General features: G+C 43.0%; 1 protein-coding gene across 7 annotated transcripts in view; it reads right to left on the reverse strand.

The window, feature by feature from the left end:
- LOC134360317 (inward rectifier potassium channel 16-like) overlaps positions 1-17,805 on the reverse strand; it is a 206,922-nt gene that overhangs the window by 103,762 nt on the left and 85,355 nt on the right. The window contains exon 2 of one of the 7 annotated variants that reach the window (XM_063074538.1): positions 15,924-15,991. The exons of the other annotated variants lie outside the window; for them this stretch is intronic. The gene's annotated coding sequence lies outside the window, so the exon portion shown is untranslated. The remainder of the gene's footprint in view (positions 1-15,923; positions 15,992-17,805) is intronic. 7 annotated transcript variants of the gene reach the window in all.

Consider the following 17,805-nt stretch of genomic DNA (forward strand, 5'->3'; position numbering starts at 1 on the left):
TCATTGCTACCATCAAGGAAGAGGTACAGGAGGCTGAAGACACGCACTCAGTATTTCAGGAATAGCTTCTTCCCCTCCACCATCAGATTTCTTAATGGACTATGAACTATTTCAGTACATTTTTTGCTCTTTTTTGCACTGTTTTTTAATTTAATTTTTTAAATATATTTCTTATTGTAATTTATAGTTTTAAAATTATTATGTATTGCAATGTACTACTGCCACAAAACAACAAATATGCCAATAATATTAAACCTGATTCTGAAAACCATACCATCAGCCCAGACAGGTTACTGTGCTCCATAAATATTATTTTCCTGGTATCAGACTGATGCTCAGGGCGATCTATAAGTCAGTTCACAAATGAGTAACATTTTTAATTTTCTGCCTGTGGACCGAAATAATTTCAGGAAAAATGAGCTGTCTTGATACACTGCAAGATTCTCATATTAGCAGATATTGATTAACGTGATTGCCAGCCTAAGCAAGAGCTTCAAGCTATGGTAAGTCATCAAACTCATAATAGTGGATTGCTCAGTGTGTCATTAAACCTTTATTTTAACTTAAAGATTTACACTTTGGACACGGCAAACTAGCTGAACTGATTTGATGTCCTCATTTTCAGTTGTATAGACTCCGGCTTGCTTCTGACCCAGAAATATTTTATCTGAGTCCAAAGCCCTCAAGTAAAAACTGAAAATGCTGGAAATGTTCAATCGGCCAGGCAGCGTCTATGGGAAGAGAAACAAAATAATGTTTCAGGTTGTCAGAACTGGGATGGAGAGAAAAGCTGCAGGGAGGGTATGGGAGAGGGGATATCAATACCCTCAAGGTCAGGATAGATATGCTGGTTCACAAACTGGATAAAGCCCAACCTTGTATATCATCCCTGAACTAAATTATCAACCTGTACATCTGACAGGTCAATGAGTTGGAGAAGTACAGAATTAGAATTTTACCCAGACATGAATACACTAATGAAAAGAGAAAGAGGGCAGAAGGGATTAGTTTATTTGGTCATTTGATTACTAATTTAATTGGTTCAATACATTGTGGGCTGAAGAGCCTGTTCCTGTGCTGTATTGTTCTGTATTCTATGTTCTATGAGCGTTCACCAGAAACATAAACTCTGAGTTCCTCAAAACTTCCATCCGCACACAAATCCCCAATGTTTCTTTTCTAGTTGCTTGCACTTAAGTTAAAGGCATCCGTTGGTCTTGTGAGACCATAGATCTGCGCCTGGAAAGTCTTCACTCTCCAGGGCGCAGGCCTGGGCAAGGTTGTATGGAAGACCAGCAATTTCCCATGCTGCAAGTCTCCCCTCTCCACGACACCGATGGTGTCCAAGGGAAGGGCATTAGGACCCATACAGCTTGGCACCAGGGTCATCGCAGAGCAATGTGTGATTAAGTGCCTTGCTCAAGGACACAACACGTTCCCTCGGCTGGGGCTCGAACTCACGACCTTCAGGTAGCTAGTCCAATGCCTTAACCACTTGGCCACGTGCCCACACAATTCCTATCTACTGTAAAAATCATAGTATAAGTTGTTCATTCCCACATAATTCCGCCACCAACAAGCTCCTCCCACCCACACCTCCCTCCCTGCAATGCTGGGGCGGCAGGGCTGAAGCCGTTATTGGCAAGTCCTCAAGAAAGGCTTATTCAGTCTTCCTGACAGCAATCATTGATGTTCTGGGCTGCGAGACCTTTGTAATTCAGAAGGAAATGCTGAGGCAGATGCAGGAAATCTGAAATTAAAGCAAAAATGGTGAGAATTCCGGAAGTATATACGGAGGGAAGAATGAGGGTCAATGTCTCAGGTGGGTGACTTTCCTCCAAACATACAGTATGTAATGATAACACTGCTCCCCTCCTCTATTGTGGCCTGATCTGCTGAATTGCCAAAGTGACGCAGTGGATGGTTGTACATGCCCGAGGGTGCACTCTGTGACACGGGAAAAATTCCACAGAGTTCTGACTAAAGCAGGCTGACTACTGATGACCAGAAATGACGCCAATACTGAGGATGAGTGCAGAATGACATTTATGCATGGTGAGAAGTCATGCATGTTCACCAGTTCTTTGAATTGGGACCCTGAAAAAGCATGCCTCTTCATTCTTTTATTCTGTCTCATGTCAACACAAGATGTGCACTCAGAGGCCTAACCTGTTGGGCTACACCAGAGAACTCATGCAGTCACATAATCCAGCTTCTTGATGTAAGAGTAATCAGCACGTAGCTTCGGTTGACTCTCTTAAGAACTTCCCTCCCCTCCCTAATACGTCAGGTCAGCAGGGTTGTGTTGTCTGCACAGTTAAGGGAGGATATGTGGTCTCCAAAATAGCAGGGCTGGCACGCTGTCAATTCCATATGGGACTGAGCACTTAATGCCTTTAAAACACTCTCACTATTCCTTCTTCCCCATCGTAACAGCAGTGCTTTCATCTTCACAATTGTTAATTCACTCAGAATCCACATCTGCTCACCATTTTTCAGAAGCCAGTTTTACTTTGCTGAACCCAATATAAACAAGCGGGACATCTATACGGAGCAAAGAACCTTACAGCACAGAACAGGCCCTTCGGCCCACAATATGGTACCTATTCTAAAATCAATTTAGCCCTTCCCTCCCACATAGCCCTCTATTCTTCTATCATCCATGTGCCTATCTTAGAGTCTCTTAAATGGCCCTAATGTATCTGCCTCTACCACCACCCCTGGTAGGGCACTCTACATAACTTACCTCTGCCATCCCTCCTATACTTTCCTCCAATCACCTTAAAATTATGCCCCCTTGTATTAATCATTTCTGCCCTTGGAAAAGTCTCCGGCTCTCCACTCTAACTATGCTTCTTATCATCGTGTACATATAGCTGCAACCTAAAGTTCAAAGAAAATTTGTTATCTAAGTACATTATATGTCACCATATACAACCCGGAGATTCATTTTCTTGCGGGCGTACCCAGTAAATCCAAGAACCGTTATAGAATCAATGAAAGACCCATACCCAACAGGGTGGTCAAACAACCAATGCACAAAAGGCATCAAACTGTGCAAACATAAAATGAAAAATGAAATAATAATAATAATAAATACCGTACTGTGTAAATATCTGAGGCATATGTAAAGTTATTCTGCCTTCAAAATCATAAAATGGAAAGTTTCTAAATATCAAAAAAATACTATAAAGAGCAGTAACCAGTAAAAATCTAAATCAAATCAATATTTAGTGTAACACTCTTTGCCTTTAAAACTGCATCAACTCTCTTAGGTACACTAAGAAAATCGGCTGGTAGGTTGTTCCAAGCATCTTGGAGAACTTGCCACAATTCTCCAGCAGATTTTGGCTGTCTCATTCACTTCCGTCTCTCCAGGTACTCCCAGACGGCCTCGATAATGTTGTGTTCAGGGCTCTGTGGAAGCCGTACAAAAAAAAATCTAGAGTCGCTAAGACTTTTGCATGGTACTGTAAGTAAGCAAAAGATATCGAGAATATGGGATGAAGAGTCCTTGAAAGTGAGCCAATAGCTTGTAGGGACAGTTCAGTGATGGGGCAAGTGAAGTTGAGGAAAGTAATCCCCACTGGTTGAAGAGACTGATGGTTGAGGGATAATAACTGTTCCTGAATCTGATGTTTCAGACTGTCCTGTGCTCCCAGTTGAGCACAGCTACACACTAGACATTGATCTCCACAGGAATGGAGCAGATTGTCCATGAGCAACAAGTCAACAGCCTTGTAGAGTAACAGAAGCCATGGTAAACTGAATATATGGTTCGGTGCCAAGTTTCCATTTCACCGCTGAAAGAGAGAAGTTTAAAAAAAAGAGAACTGAGCTCAGGCCAGACCTCACAGATCTTTTGGCTCACTACTTTCAAACTTGCCCGAGATTTGGAAAATGCTGGATTTCAGGCTATTTGTCTTTGTGTCTTTTTATAGGTCCCAACTGACCCAATCATCCTGGCCATGGAAGCCCAAAGTTCGTGCCAGTGAAGATAACCAATGAGAAGGTGGCGAGGTGGACTGGGAGCAGGAGTGTTCTTGGGAGGGCGTGTAGTGGGTGCTGCTGGAGGAGGGGGTGAGGGAAGGAAATGCTAAGAACTGGAATGTAAACAGAAATTCTTGACAATACACAAGGGAATCCATGGCATCTAACGACGCACTCTGTAAGCGAGGGGGCAATCCTTTCCAGGAGCGATCTCCAGTGACAGCAAAGCAAAGAAGGAGAGAGGATAGAAAGGATGATGGAATATTCCACCATTGGGTGGCTTACTGTCTCGGTCCATTACAGAACAATCCTTTTCTACTGATCTGCAATATTGACTCAGTTTTTCTCTCTTCATTAGCCTCTCACCCTGACCTCATGAGTATTTCTCACTATTCTACAATTAATAATATATTGTGCTCACATAAACACAAGAGATTCTGCAGAAGCCACAAATTCAAGCTGGAAGTCTTGATGAAGGGTTTCGGCCCAAAATGTTAACTGCTTATTCCACTCCATAGATGCTGCTTGATCTGCGGATTTCCTCCACTATATTATGCTTCTTTGTCTAAGGCAAGGGTTCCAATCTTCCTTTATGCCATGGAGACTTACCATTAACAGGTGGGTCTGTGGACCCCAGTTAGGAAACCCTGGTCTAAATTATCACACTCTAACTATACCCATTGAACCATTTGACAAGATGACTCCTACAACCCTGGCCTCATCCTACCATAGATATTCCCTTTGTCCTATTCATCTCTCCTCCAATCTTCTCTACAACCTTTTTGCCTTTTCTTTCACTCTGTTCCCCATTTCTGATTCTGAGAAAGAGTCTACAAAGTTAACCCTGTTTCTGTTTTCACAGTTGCTGCCCAGCTTACTGAGATTTTTTGAAAACTATTTCAGTTCTTACTGAAAATGATAGAAAGCTTAACTTCTGAAGAAATAAAAGACTTCAACCTGAAACATCAATTGTCCATTCAATTGACATAGGACATAGAATATTACAGCACAATACAGGCCTTTCAGCCCACAATGTTGTGCTGACCTTTTAACCTACTCTAAGAGCAATCGAACCCTTTCCTCCTACATTAGAAATGTGTGCAATAAAGGAACAGCAGTTATAATGGGTGACTTCAATCTACATATAGATTGGGTGAACCAAATTGGTAAGGGTGCTGAGGAAGAGGATTTCTTGGAATGTATGCGGGATGGTTTTTTGAACCAACATGTCGAGGAACCAGCTAGAGAGCAGGCTATTCTAGATTGGGTATTGAGCAATGAGGAAGGGTTAATTAGCAATCTTGTTGTGAGAGGCCCCTTGGGTAAGAGTGACCATAATATGGTGGAATTCTTCATTAAGATGGAGAGTGACATAGTTAATTCAGAAACAAAGGTTCTGAACTTAAAGAAGTGTAACTTTGAAAGTATGAGATGTGAATTAGCTGAGATAGACTGGCAAATGACACTTAAAGGGTTGACGGTGGATATGCAATGGCAAGCATTTAAAGATCGCATGGATGAACTACAACAATTGTTCATCCCAGTTTGGCAAAAGAATAAATCAAGGAAGGTAGTGCACCCATGGCTGACAAGGGAAATTAGGGATAGTATCAATTCCAAAGAAGAAGCATACAAATTAGCCAGAAAAAATGGCTCACCTGAGGACTGGGAGAAATTCAGAGTCCAGCAGAGGAGGACAAAGGGCTTAATTAGGAAGGGGAAAAAAGATTATGAGAGAAAACTAGCAGGGAACATAAAAACTGACTGTAAAAGCTTTTATAGATATGTGAAAAGAAAAAGGTTGGTTAAGACAAATGTAGGTCCCCTACAGACAGCAACAGGTGAATTGATTATGGGGAGCAAGGACATGGCAGACCAATTGAATAACTACTTTGGTTCTGTCTTCACTAAGGAAGACACAAATAATCTTCCAGAAATAGTAGGGGACAGAGGATCCAGTGAGATGGAGGAACTGAGGGAAATACATGTTAGTAGGGAAGTGGTGTTAGGTAAATTGAAGGGATTAAAGGGAGATAAATCCCCAGGGACAGATGGTCTGCATCCCAGAGTGCTTAAGGAAGTAGCCCAAGAAATAGTGGATGCATTAGTGATAATTTTTCAAAACTCTTTAGATTCTGGACTACTTCCTGAGGATTGGAGGGTGGCTAATGTAACCCCACTTTTCAAAAAAGGAGGGAGCGAGAAACCAGGGAATTATAGACCAGTTAGCATGACATCGGTGGTGGGGAAAATGCTAGAGTCAGTTATCAAAGATGTGATAATAGCACATTTGGAAAGCGGTGAAATCATTGGAACAAGTCAGCATGGATTTGTGAAAGGAAAATCATGTCTGACGAATCTCATAGAATTTTTTGAGGATGTAACTAGTAGAGTGGATAGGGGAGAACCAGTGGATGTGGTATATTTGGATTTTCAAAAGGCTTTTGACAAAGTCCCACACAGGAGATTAGTGTGCAAACTTAAAGCACACGGTATTGGGGGTAAGGTATTGATGTGGATAGAGAATTGGTTGGCAGACAGGAAGCAAAGAGTGGGAATAAAGGGGACCTTTTCAGAATGGCAGGCAGTGACTAGTGGGGTACCGCAAGGCTCAGTGCTGGGACCCCAGTTGTTTACAATATATATTAATGACTTGGATGAGGGAATTAAATGCAGCATCTCCAAGTTTGCGGATGACACGAAGCTGGACGGCAGTGCTAGCTGTGAGGAGGATGCAGGGTGACTTGGATAGGTTAGGTGAGTGGGCAAATTCATGGCAGATTCAATTTAATGTGGATAAATGTGAGGTTATCCACTTTGGTGGCAAAAACAGGAAAACAGATTATTATCTGAATGGTGGCCGATTAGGAAAAGGGGAGGTGCAACGAGACCTGGGTATCATTATACACCAGTCATTGAAAGTGGGCATGCAGGTACAGCAGGCGGTGAAAAAGGTGAATGGTATGCTGGCATTCATAGCAAGAGGATTCGAGTACAGGAGCAGGGAGGTACTACTGCAGTTGTACAAGGCCTTGGTGAGACTACATCTGGAGTATTGTGTGCAGTTTTGGTCCCCTAATCTGAGGAAAGACATCCTTGCCATAGAGAGAGTGCAAAGAAGGTTCACCAGATTGATTCCTGGGATGGCAGGACTTTCATATGATGAAAGGCCAGATCGACTAGGCTTATACTCGTTGGAATTTAGAAGATTGAGGGGGGATCTTATTGAAACGTATAAAATTCTAAAGGAATTGGGCAGGCCAGATGCAGGAAGATTGTTCCCGATGTTGGGGAAGTCCAGAACGAGGGGTCATAGTTTGAGGATAAAGGGGAAGCCTTTTAGGACCGAGATAAGGAAAAACTTCTTCACACAGAGAGTGGTGAATCTGTGGAATTCTCTGCCACAGGAAACAGTTGAGGCCAGTTCATTGGCTATATTTAAGAGGGAGTTAGATATGGCCCTTGTGGCTAAAGGGATCAGGGGGTATGGAGGGAAGGCTGGGGCGGGGTTCTCAGTTGGATGATCAGCCATGATCGTACTGAATGGCGGTGCGGGCTCGAAGGACCGAATGGCCTACTCCTGCACCTATTTTCTATTTTTTTCTATTTTTCTATTGCTGCTCATCTTTTTTATCTTCCATGTTTCTTAAATGTTCTTAATATATCTACCTCTACCACCACCCCTGGCAGGCTGTTCTATGCACCCACAACTCTGTTTGAAAATCTTACCTCTGACATCCCTCTTATACTTCCCTCCAATTGCCTTAAAATTATGCCCCCTTATATTGGCTATTTCCAGCCTGGGAAAAAGTCTCCGGTTATCCACTCTATCTATGCCTCTTATCATTTTGTATACCTCTATCCAGTCTTCTCTGATCCTCTTTCACTCTAAAAAGAAGAGAAAAGAATGGATTTCTTTCCACAGATATTGCCAGACCTCCTGCATGTTGTGCGTTGTTCCAGGTTCCAGCACCTGCCATCTCTTGTGCCTCCACTCTACTGTTCCACGACAAGATCTCTTCAAAGTATGCACATATTGAAGAAATATTCCTCTTTTCTTTTTCAACAGGAGCTGTAAGATCTCCTTTCACTGCTCCCCCTCTGTGATTTCTGCTGCTTTCCTGCCCTTTGACCACACTCTTACCCAGACAGTCCTGATGTCCCATAACATTGGCTGTCCTTTTTTTATAGGCATTCGTTAGTCTTGTGAGACCATGGATTTGCGCCTTGGAAGGTTTCCAGGGTGCAGGCCTGGGCAAGGTTGTATGGAAGACTGGCAGTTGCCCATGCTGCAAGTCTCCTTTCTCTACGCCACCGATGTTGTCCAAGGGAATGGCACTAGGGCCGATACAGCTTAGCACAGGAGTCATCACAGTTAAGTGCCTTGCTCAAGGACACAACACGCTGCCTCAGCTGAGGCTCGAACTAGCGACCTTCAGATCACTAGACCGACACCTTAACCACTTGGCCAAGCGCCAACGTCCATTGACTGTCCATTCCCCTGCGTACGTACAGCCTGGCCTTCTAACTTTCTCTACCATCTTGTGTGTCCCTCCTAAACAAGTTGAAACCAATCTGTAGTTCTGCTGCTTCCCACATGTAGGAAGAAGACCCTTTTTTTTTTAAGTAGTTTAATTCCTACATTAAAATTAGTAGATGTATTAATAAATGTATTAATAAATGGTAAATGTATTAATATTGCACAGTCATAGAGAGTCAGTGTTGGTCAACTGAATGCAAAATGAAAATTGTGAGAGACAGCTCGGAATCAATATTTTCTTTTGTAAGTTGTTGAGTTCAGTGACACAGTAGTTCAATTAATAAGCTGGTATTCAAAGACCAGAACTATCGATCTGGAGCTGTGATTATATCTCACAAAGGCAACTGCAGAACTTAAGTCCAAGCAATTAAATAAATGTGCATTTTTGAAAGCTAATTATCATAAAACTGTCAGACTGCTGTTAAAATCCCTTCTGGATCATTAATAACCTTCTGGAAAGCAGATCTGCCATTTTTCTAGCAACACTTATAGGTGTAGCACCGTACGTTCCATCTGGGTCACCCCGACCTAAAGGCATGAGCATCGATTTCTCGAACTTTTAGTAATCGCGCCCCACCGCTCCTTCACCATTCATCAGTCTTGTTTCTCCTACACACCTTCTCTTCTTACCTGCCCATCACCTCCCTCTCATGCTCCTCCTCCCCTTTCTTCCATGGTCTTCTGTCCTCTCCTATCAGATTCTCCCTTCTCCAGTCCTTCATCTCTTTCATCAATGCACTTCACAACTCACTTACCACGTATCACCTGTCACCTTGTATTTCTTCCTCCCCTCTCCCCACCTTCTCAGTCTGACTCCTTCCCCCTACCCTTCCGGTGCTGAGGAAAGGTTCAGCCCAAAACATTGACTGCTTACTCTTTTCCTAAGATGCCGCCAGGCCAGCAGAGGTCCTCCAGTATTTTGTGTGTGTTGCTTTGGGTTTCCAGTATCTGCTGGTTTTCTTGTGCCTGCCCTTCTTATTGACTTTGGGCCCACATGCACACCTCCTACTCCTGATCCAATATTTGTGGATAATGCCCTCCCTAAAATGGTCTCTCAAGCCACTTCGTTCCGTGTCAATAAGGGAAGGATAATAAACACAGGTCCTATTGGCAGCTGCCACAAACAATTCATGAATAAATTAATAAAAGCTATTTGAATCACCTGATCTCTCATCTCAATCTACATACCTTTGGAATCAGGGCAACAAACTATCTTCATACTTGATCTACCATTAGCAACAAAAATATAGCAACAACTTGGGAAAAGAAAAGATGTTGAATTTTCAGTGTGTGGCAAGAAAGAAGATGTTTACATCACCACAACAATATTCTTAATGGAAAAGAAGTGCTGCATTTATATGGTGCCAGGGTACATAGCAGTTAGAGCATTCCCTTCCAGTGCCAGCAACCACCAATCAGGTATTGAATCCCACCGCTGCTGATAAGAAGTCTATACGTTCTCTTTGTGACTCTACCAGTTTCTTACTGCCACGATGGTTTCCTCCCACATTCTAAAGATGTAAGGATAGAATTAATGAGTTATCGGCATACTATGTTGGCACGGGAAGCCTGGCAACACTTTCAACTGCCCCTACCATAGTCCTCACCGATTTCACACAAAGAAATACCGCATTCCATTATATGCTTTGATGTATGTGTGACACATTAAGTTCATTTTAATCTTTATTTTTGTCTTTGAAATTTCCTTCAGGACGTTCAATATTCTTTAGTCAGTGAAAGAGTTCTGAATTCAAGTGATTTTTATAATGTACAGTATGGGACAATCTGACCCCGGTTACCTCTCTGTTGCCCCATAAAAGGGGTAGCAGGTCAAGGGTCACATGCGGTAAATGGGTGTTGTAGTATCAGACAACAGTTGACATCACGTAGTCGGTTTCAACAACTTTAGTGAAGTGCAACATCAGGATGCAAATGGCTGACTGAAGTCCTATTATCCATTAAGCAAGCTGAACAATAAGAAATTTTCTACCCCATTCAGTTTAAGCAGCACCAGAATCCTTTATTGGAGTCTCAATACTTGATATTCAGCGTGAAGACCCGATTTGCACTGGAATAGTCTGCAGTCCCTTTGTTCTTGCTGATGTCATTCCAGAAAAGCTCAGATCTTCCATCATCTAGACACACAGAACTAGACCTCTAACTCCTGCCAGTAAAATTCTACCCTGGACAGAGCCTAATGGAGATGGAACTGCACTGTTTTGTTTCACACTGCAATATAGGAAGATACGAATTAGGAGAAGTACGTAGGTCAGCTGGATGTTTAAGAGTGCTCCCCTGGAAACCAAGATCTTCTACATCAGCAAACACCAGGAAATCTGCAGATGCTGGAAATTCAGGCAACATACACAAAATACTGGTGGAACGCAGCAGGCCAGGCAGCATCTATAGGAAGAGGTACAGTCGACGTTTCAGGCCGAGAGCCTTTGTCTCAGCCCGAAACGTCGACTGTACCTCTTCCTATAGATGCTGCCTGGCCTGCTGTGTTCCACCAGCATTTTGTGTGTGTCTTCTACATCAGCTCTGGTTTTCTGCATTAACCCCTTCACAATTTATTGCCTTAATACAGAGGAATGTTAAGGGAATGTCCAGAAATTTACTGATCTCTGTTTTGAATTACTTCTGTGTCTGAGCCAATCACCTGCAAATTCTATCCTGGCAAGTTATAAGACCCAGGAACAGAAGGAGGCCATTCAGCCCATCGAGTCTGCTCCACCATTCCGTCATGGCTGATTTATTATCCCTCTCAGCCCCTTTCTTCTGTCTTCTTCCCATAACCTTTGACACCCCGATAATTAAGAACCTATCAACCTCCGCCCTAAATATACCCAATGATTTGGCCTGCACAGCCATCTGTGGCAAAGAATTGTACAGACTCACCACCATTTGGTTAAAGAAATTTTTCTCATCTCTGTTCTAAATGGATGACCCTCAATTCTGAGGTTATGCCCTCTGATTCTAGAACCCCCGCCCCACTCCAACATTCTCTCCATGTCCACTCCATCCAAACCATTCAATATTCAATAGGTTTCAACGAGATGCCCCCTCATTCTTCTAAACTCCAGTGAATACAGGCCCAGTGCCATCAAACATTCCTCATACGTTAATCCTTTCATTCCTGGGATCGTTTTCGTGAACCTCCTCTCCAATGCCATCACATCCTTTTTTAGATAAGGGGCCTAAAGCTGCTCACAGTAAAAGAGCGGTCAGACCAATGCCTTATAAAGCCTCAGCACTGAGTTGATTGGCATGATGTGTTTGTATGTCACAAGGCTGTTTTGCCATTTGTTTTAATACTATAGAATTCCCTATAACCGTGGCTGCATAGCAATCAACTTAATAATCAGCTGACAAAATTCCAAATATGGTGGGCAAGGACAGAAGGGGTTTCCATTTTCAATGTTGGGCGATCCGCTTGCCAAGACAATGAAAGAGATAAGGTTGGTATCTGGGGTGCTAAGCTGAAACCCTGCCCTCAACCTTCACCTATTTTTATCAACGCACCACAGAAACAGCCTATTGGATGCATAACTGCTTGGTGAAGCAACTGTACTGCACGTGACCTCAAGGAAGTGCAGAGAGTTGTGGACGCAGCTCAACACGTCACAGAAACCAGCCTCCCCTCTCTTGACTCTGTCAATACTTCTCACTGCCTCAGTGAAGCAGCCAGCATAATCAAAGACCCCTCCAAACCTTTCTTCTTCTCTCTTCCATTTGGTAAAAGATAAAGAAGCCTGAAAACATGCACCAGCTCAAGTGGGGCTGTAATAAGACTATTAAATGGTTCCTAGTTCAATGAGATGCCATCTTGACCTACTAATCTACTTTGGTATGATCTTGCATTTTATTGTTTACCTACACTGCACTTTCTCTGGAGCTGTTACACTTTATTCTGCATTGTTATTGTTTCACTTCTTTTTATCTAAATGAACTGTGTAACTATGTGATCTGTATAAACAGAATGCAAGACAAATTTTCCACTGTATCTCAGTACATGTGACAATAGTAATTGAATACCAATACCATACCTCCAGTTTCCAGGTTCAGACTCCAATTTACAACCCTCACCTCATCAATCCCTTCCACCATTCTCCCCCTGAATGACATCCTATCTCCTGACCCCTGCTTTCGTCTGTTCCACTGCTAGCAGAGGCCCAACTTTGGTGGCATATGTCAGGCTAGTTCCCTTTCAGAGAGATCCAAGTCAAATGGTGGATCACCACAGTGGATATCATTTGGTATTTGGAATGACCCTCATGAATCTTCATTACCATGTCCTCAAGAACAGGAGCACCCAGGAAGGATGTAACTAGTCACAGCACAGTACATCACAAGGGAGATCAAAACTGTATAAAACATCATTTTGGTCAGTGTCAAGGTACTGTGTACAACTAGGGTTGCCAACTTTCTCACTCCCAAATAAGGGACAAAAGTAGCAGTCAAATACAGGACACTTGTGTTTACCCCGAGAAAGACTACTATGACCATGAAGCCTTGCGCGGGCACCTGTGTGCGCATGCGTGCCGATTTTCTTCTACAAATCAGTTTTGGCTTAATTTTCCCGATTCTGTTAAGCGAAACGATGCTGTACATATATTATTTCTACTTTATGTAGGCTGTGTATTTATCATATCATTCTTGCTTTTACTATATGTTAGTGTTATTTTAGGTTTTATGTGTTATTTGGTATGATTTGGTAGGTTATTTTTTGGGTCTGGGAACACTCAAAAATTTTTCCCATATAAATTAATGGTAATTGCTTCTTCGCTTCACGCCATTTCGGCTTACGAACGGTTTCATAGGAACGCTCTACCTTAGCGGGGGAAATACAGGACAAGGGCGATCCCGTATGGGACAAACCAATTCAGCCCAATATACATGATGTCCTGGCTAATACGGGACAGTTGGCAACCCCGTGTACAACTCTGTTCACTACATTGCAAGATGGATGTGATAACATTAGACATAGCACACAGAAGATTGACAAGGATATTGCCAATGACTTGAGAATTGTAGTAATGAGGAGAGACCTTGCTAGTAAGGAAAACCAATGCAATGTTAACACTCATTTTGAGGTGATGAGAAGATAAAAGCAGGGATGTCATGTTGAAGCTTCGTAAGGCATTGGTCTGACCACTTTTGGAATTTGTGGGCAGTTTTTGCCACATGTCTAAGAAAGGATGTGTGGGCATCTGAGAGGGTCCAGAGGAGGTTTACAAGAATGATCCTGGGAATGAAAGTTCATTTTCTCCGGAAAAGTGGAAATTAATGGAAGTGGATAAAATTATGTGAGTCTTAATCTGGGTGAACAGAAAGATTAATTTCCCTTAGCAGAGAGATTAGTCACTGCAGCATTGGTTTGAGTTTGTTGGTAAATGGATCAGATTAGATTAGATTAGTTCATTGTCATGTACACCAGATTGCAATGAAATTCCCTGCTACATGGTAATAATAAGTACAAACAAAACAATAAATACAATGATGAGCGCAAAAGAACAGAATGGTGCAAAGAAAGAATGAAGACGAGAGTTTAACTGGCTGCCTCTCCATCTGGTGTGGTGAGGAGTGGGCGGGGTGTCGCTGCGCAGGGTTGAAAGGAGCTGTAGGAAGTCATGAACTCAGTCAGCTTGATCATGGGCACTAACGTCCCCAGCATCCAGGACATCTTCAAAGAGCGATGCCTCAAAAAGGCGGCGTTCATCCTTAAGGACGACCATCACCCATGATGTGCCCTCTTCTCATTGCTACCATCAGGGAAGAGGTACAGAAGCCTGAAGGTACACACTCAATGATTCAGGCATAGCTTCTTCTCCTATACTATATATATATATACTCACCGTAACTTACAATTTTTGCTACTATATATATAGCAATATACTGCTGCCACAAAAAAAACAAATTTCACAACAAACGCTGGTGATATTAAACCTGATTCTGATTCACTGTCTAGGTGGATGGTGAAGACAGATACCCTCACAATATGGAAAATATACCACGAACATTTGAAGCCATAATATACAGGACAAAGGACCAAGAGCTTGGACTTGGACTTGGAAGCAACCTAAGTCCATGTTTAGCCAGAATGAACAAAATAGGCACATGAACGGATGATCTTCCTCTGCTGCTCTAAGTCTCACCTGCTGGCCTTAGATTTCTGATGGTTTGGTCCAGTATTCAATGAGTAACCCTCACATTTGCTTAGTTCGCATTAATGACTTCATCAGCATTGATATTATCAGGATTTAAAATGAGATGGGTTGTTTTCATAGCACCATAAGATCATAAGTCATATGAATAAAATCAGGCCACTCAGCCCATTGCCTGCTCCACCATTCACTTATGACTGATTTATTTTCCCTCTCAACCTTATTTTCCTACCTTCTCTCTTTAACCTTTGATGCCCTTACTAATCAAGGACTTCTCAACTTTTGCTTTAACCTTTGCTGGTGGGGAGGAGAAGATAGCGGTGCAATGCAGCGTGCGCGGCCGCTCCAAAATGATATTGCATTTGTTAAGTAGGTACCGTGCACAATCCTGATTTGATGGAGACAGACGTGAGAAGCACGGAGGAACATCTGGAGAAACTTCTGAAATGCCTGCTTGGCTGCCGTTGCTACTGTGCGATAAAGAATCTCCGGAGTGGAAGGCCCCAAATCCTCAGCTTTGCCTATTGCCTGTTGCCGGGGCTGGGGATGAAGCGCTGGGCAAAGATGGTGCTTGGTGCTCGGTGTCAGAGGGCTGGTTGGAGGCTCGAAGTTTTCGGACAGACTCAAGAGTTGGCTTTGGTCGGGTGTTTCTAGGGTGCTGCATCGGCAAGTTTGCGGCGCTGGAATCTCATGGCAGGAAGAGAGTTTCTCTTCCTTCTACCGTCTGCGTGAGGTGATGGGACTTTCGAGAGACTTTGAGATTTTTTTTTTTCTGTGCCCTTTATCAAATTACGGTATTGCTTTGCACTGTTGTAAATATATGTTATGATTATGTGGTTTTTGTCAGTTTCTTTTAGTCTTGGTTTGTCTTGTGTTTCTGTGATATCATTCTGGAGGAACATTGTATCATTTCTTAATGCATGCATTACTAAATGACAATAAAAGAGGACGGCATGTTTTCATAATCTAATCTAAAATTTACGCAATAACTTGGCCTCCCACAACAATCTGGGGCAATGAATTTCACAGATTCACTGCTCTCTGGCTAAATAAATCCCACCTTGTGGTAACTTCTACCTTGAAAAAGGCACACTCGACAACTTCATGCCCAAAGAAACAACTTTATCTTGAACGTCAAAACCATTATGTATGTACAGAGGCTTTCACAACCCATATGGCATGGCAGGCACACTATATACAAAGCTCACCGGAAGTAAAAAAGAACTTACTTTTAATAATGCTCACATTACAACACTTCTCCCCTTTTAAAATCCAACATTCCCCAAATGTAAAAAACCTAGGAAATAAAAACAGTGGTGTTATTAACTTGCGTACCCCTGAAAACTTATACTAGTATCTCAGCAACAGTTTATCAATACGAAACATCTGGAAAACATGACAGATTCAACATTCAATCTAACAACACAAAATAAACTGTCCCGTCAAAGATTCAGTCTGTCAGGAGGTTTACGAGTGCGCTGTGATCTGCGCACTACCCCCAGTGACTCAGAAGGCACTGCTGGTGATGGTGTTTTGGGAGGGTCTGGTGTTGGGGGCATGAGAGGGGTCTGTGTGTCTGCGTGAGAAGGTCCATCCTCCTCAGGGGACCCCAACACCTCTGGCAGCATTTCGCCCTCTGGCAAAGTCACTGGTGGACATGCTTCCATCGTAGTCTGTCCCGCAAATGGGAACTCCATGGAACTGTCTGCTTCTGAGCCGGTACCATGACACAGGCGCACATGGTCCTGATGTCTGCAGAAAACACGCCCATGAGTCAGCTTAACAACATAGGAGACGGGACCACTCTGCTTAAGAATAACCCCAGGCAGCCATTGCTGACTGTTTCTCACATAGACATAGTCATCCGGTTTTAACTGCCTCTCTCGTGCATGTTGATCATGTCCCTCCTTCTGCTTTTCCTGCTTCCTCTCCACTTTAGCTTTCATGTCCGGGTGCAGCAGGTCCAATCTTGACTTGGGCCTACGCCCCATCAGCATCTCTGCTGGAGTGCGGGCAGTCGTAGTCTGTGGCGTGAGGCGGTATTTAAACAGGAAACGTGAAAGCCGAATTCTATTTTCTATTTTCTATTTTCTATTTATGATTTATAATTTAAATTTTTAATATTTACTAATTTCAACTATTTTTAATATCTTTAATATTTGTAATCCAGGGAGTGTGAAGCGCAGAATCAAATATCGCTGTGATGATTATATGTTCTAGTACCAATTGTTTGGCGACAATAAAGTATAAAGTAAAAGTAGAGTATAAAGTAAAAGTAAGAAAGTCCCCTGTCATCCGCTTCAGGCCGTCCTTCACTGTCTGAACAGCCCGCTCAGCCAAACAATTTGAGGCTGGGTGGAAAGGGGCCGTCCGAGTGTGATGAATGCCATTCTGCTGCATGAACTCACTGAACAGCTCACTGGTGAACATCGGGCCATTATCAGTGACCAGAGTGTCAGGCAACCCGTGGACTGCAAACACTTGCCTGAGTTTGTCTTTGGTTGAGGGGGCTGTGATGTTGCTCATGATGTGAGCTTCGATCCATTTAGATTGCACATCTACCATTACAAGAAACATCTGCCCCATAAAAGGGCCAGCAAAATCCAAATGTAGCCTAGACCAGGGGTGGTCTGGCCACTCCCGTGGATGCAAAGGAGCTGGTGGTGGCATATTCTGATTAGTCTGACATTGCATGCATGATTTTACCTTGTTCTCCAGATCCTAACCCATTCTTGGCCACCAAACGTAGGATCTTGCAAGGCTTTTCATTTGAGACACCCCTGGATGAGTCTCATGAATTTCCTCCACAATCTGTGAACGGCCAGGGGGAGGCACGATGACCCTCATCCCCCCAGATAATGCAGCCATCTTGCAGACTGAGTTCTGTCTTGCATTTGGCATAAGGCCTCAGTTCCTCTCCTTCCACGACTCTGGGTCAACCTTGTAAAAGAAAAGTCTTGACTTGGGACAGGACTGGGTCCCTCTCTGTCCACTGTTTGGTCTGGGTCACCTTTACAGGTGTCTCTGACAGCCTCTCCAATGAAAACACAGTCTCTGGAGGCACATATGTAGCAACAGGTGTCTCAGGTAAAGGTAGCCGACTCAGTGCAT

The sequence above is a fragment of the Mobula hypostoma genome, chromosome 22 (genome assembly GCF_963921235.1).
Source record: "Mobula hypostoma chromosome 22, sMobHyp1.1, whole genome shotgun sequence".
NCBI classification, from domain to species: domain Eukaryota; kingdom Metazoa; phylum Chordata; class Chondrichthyes; order Myliobatiformes; family Myliobatidae; genus Mobula; species Mobula hypostoma.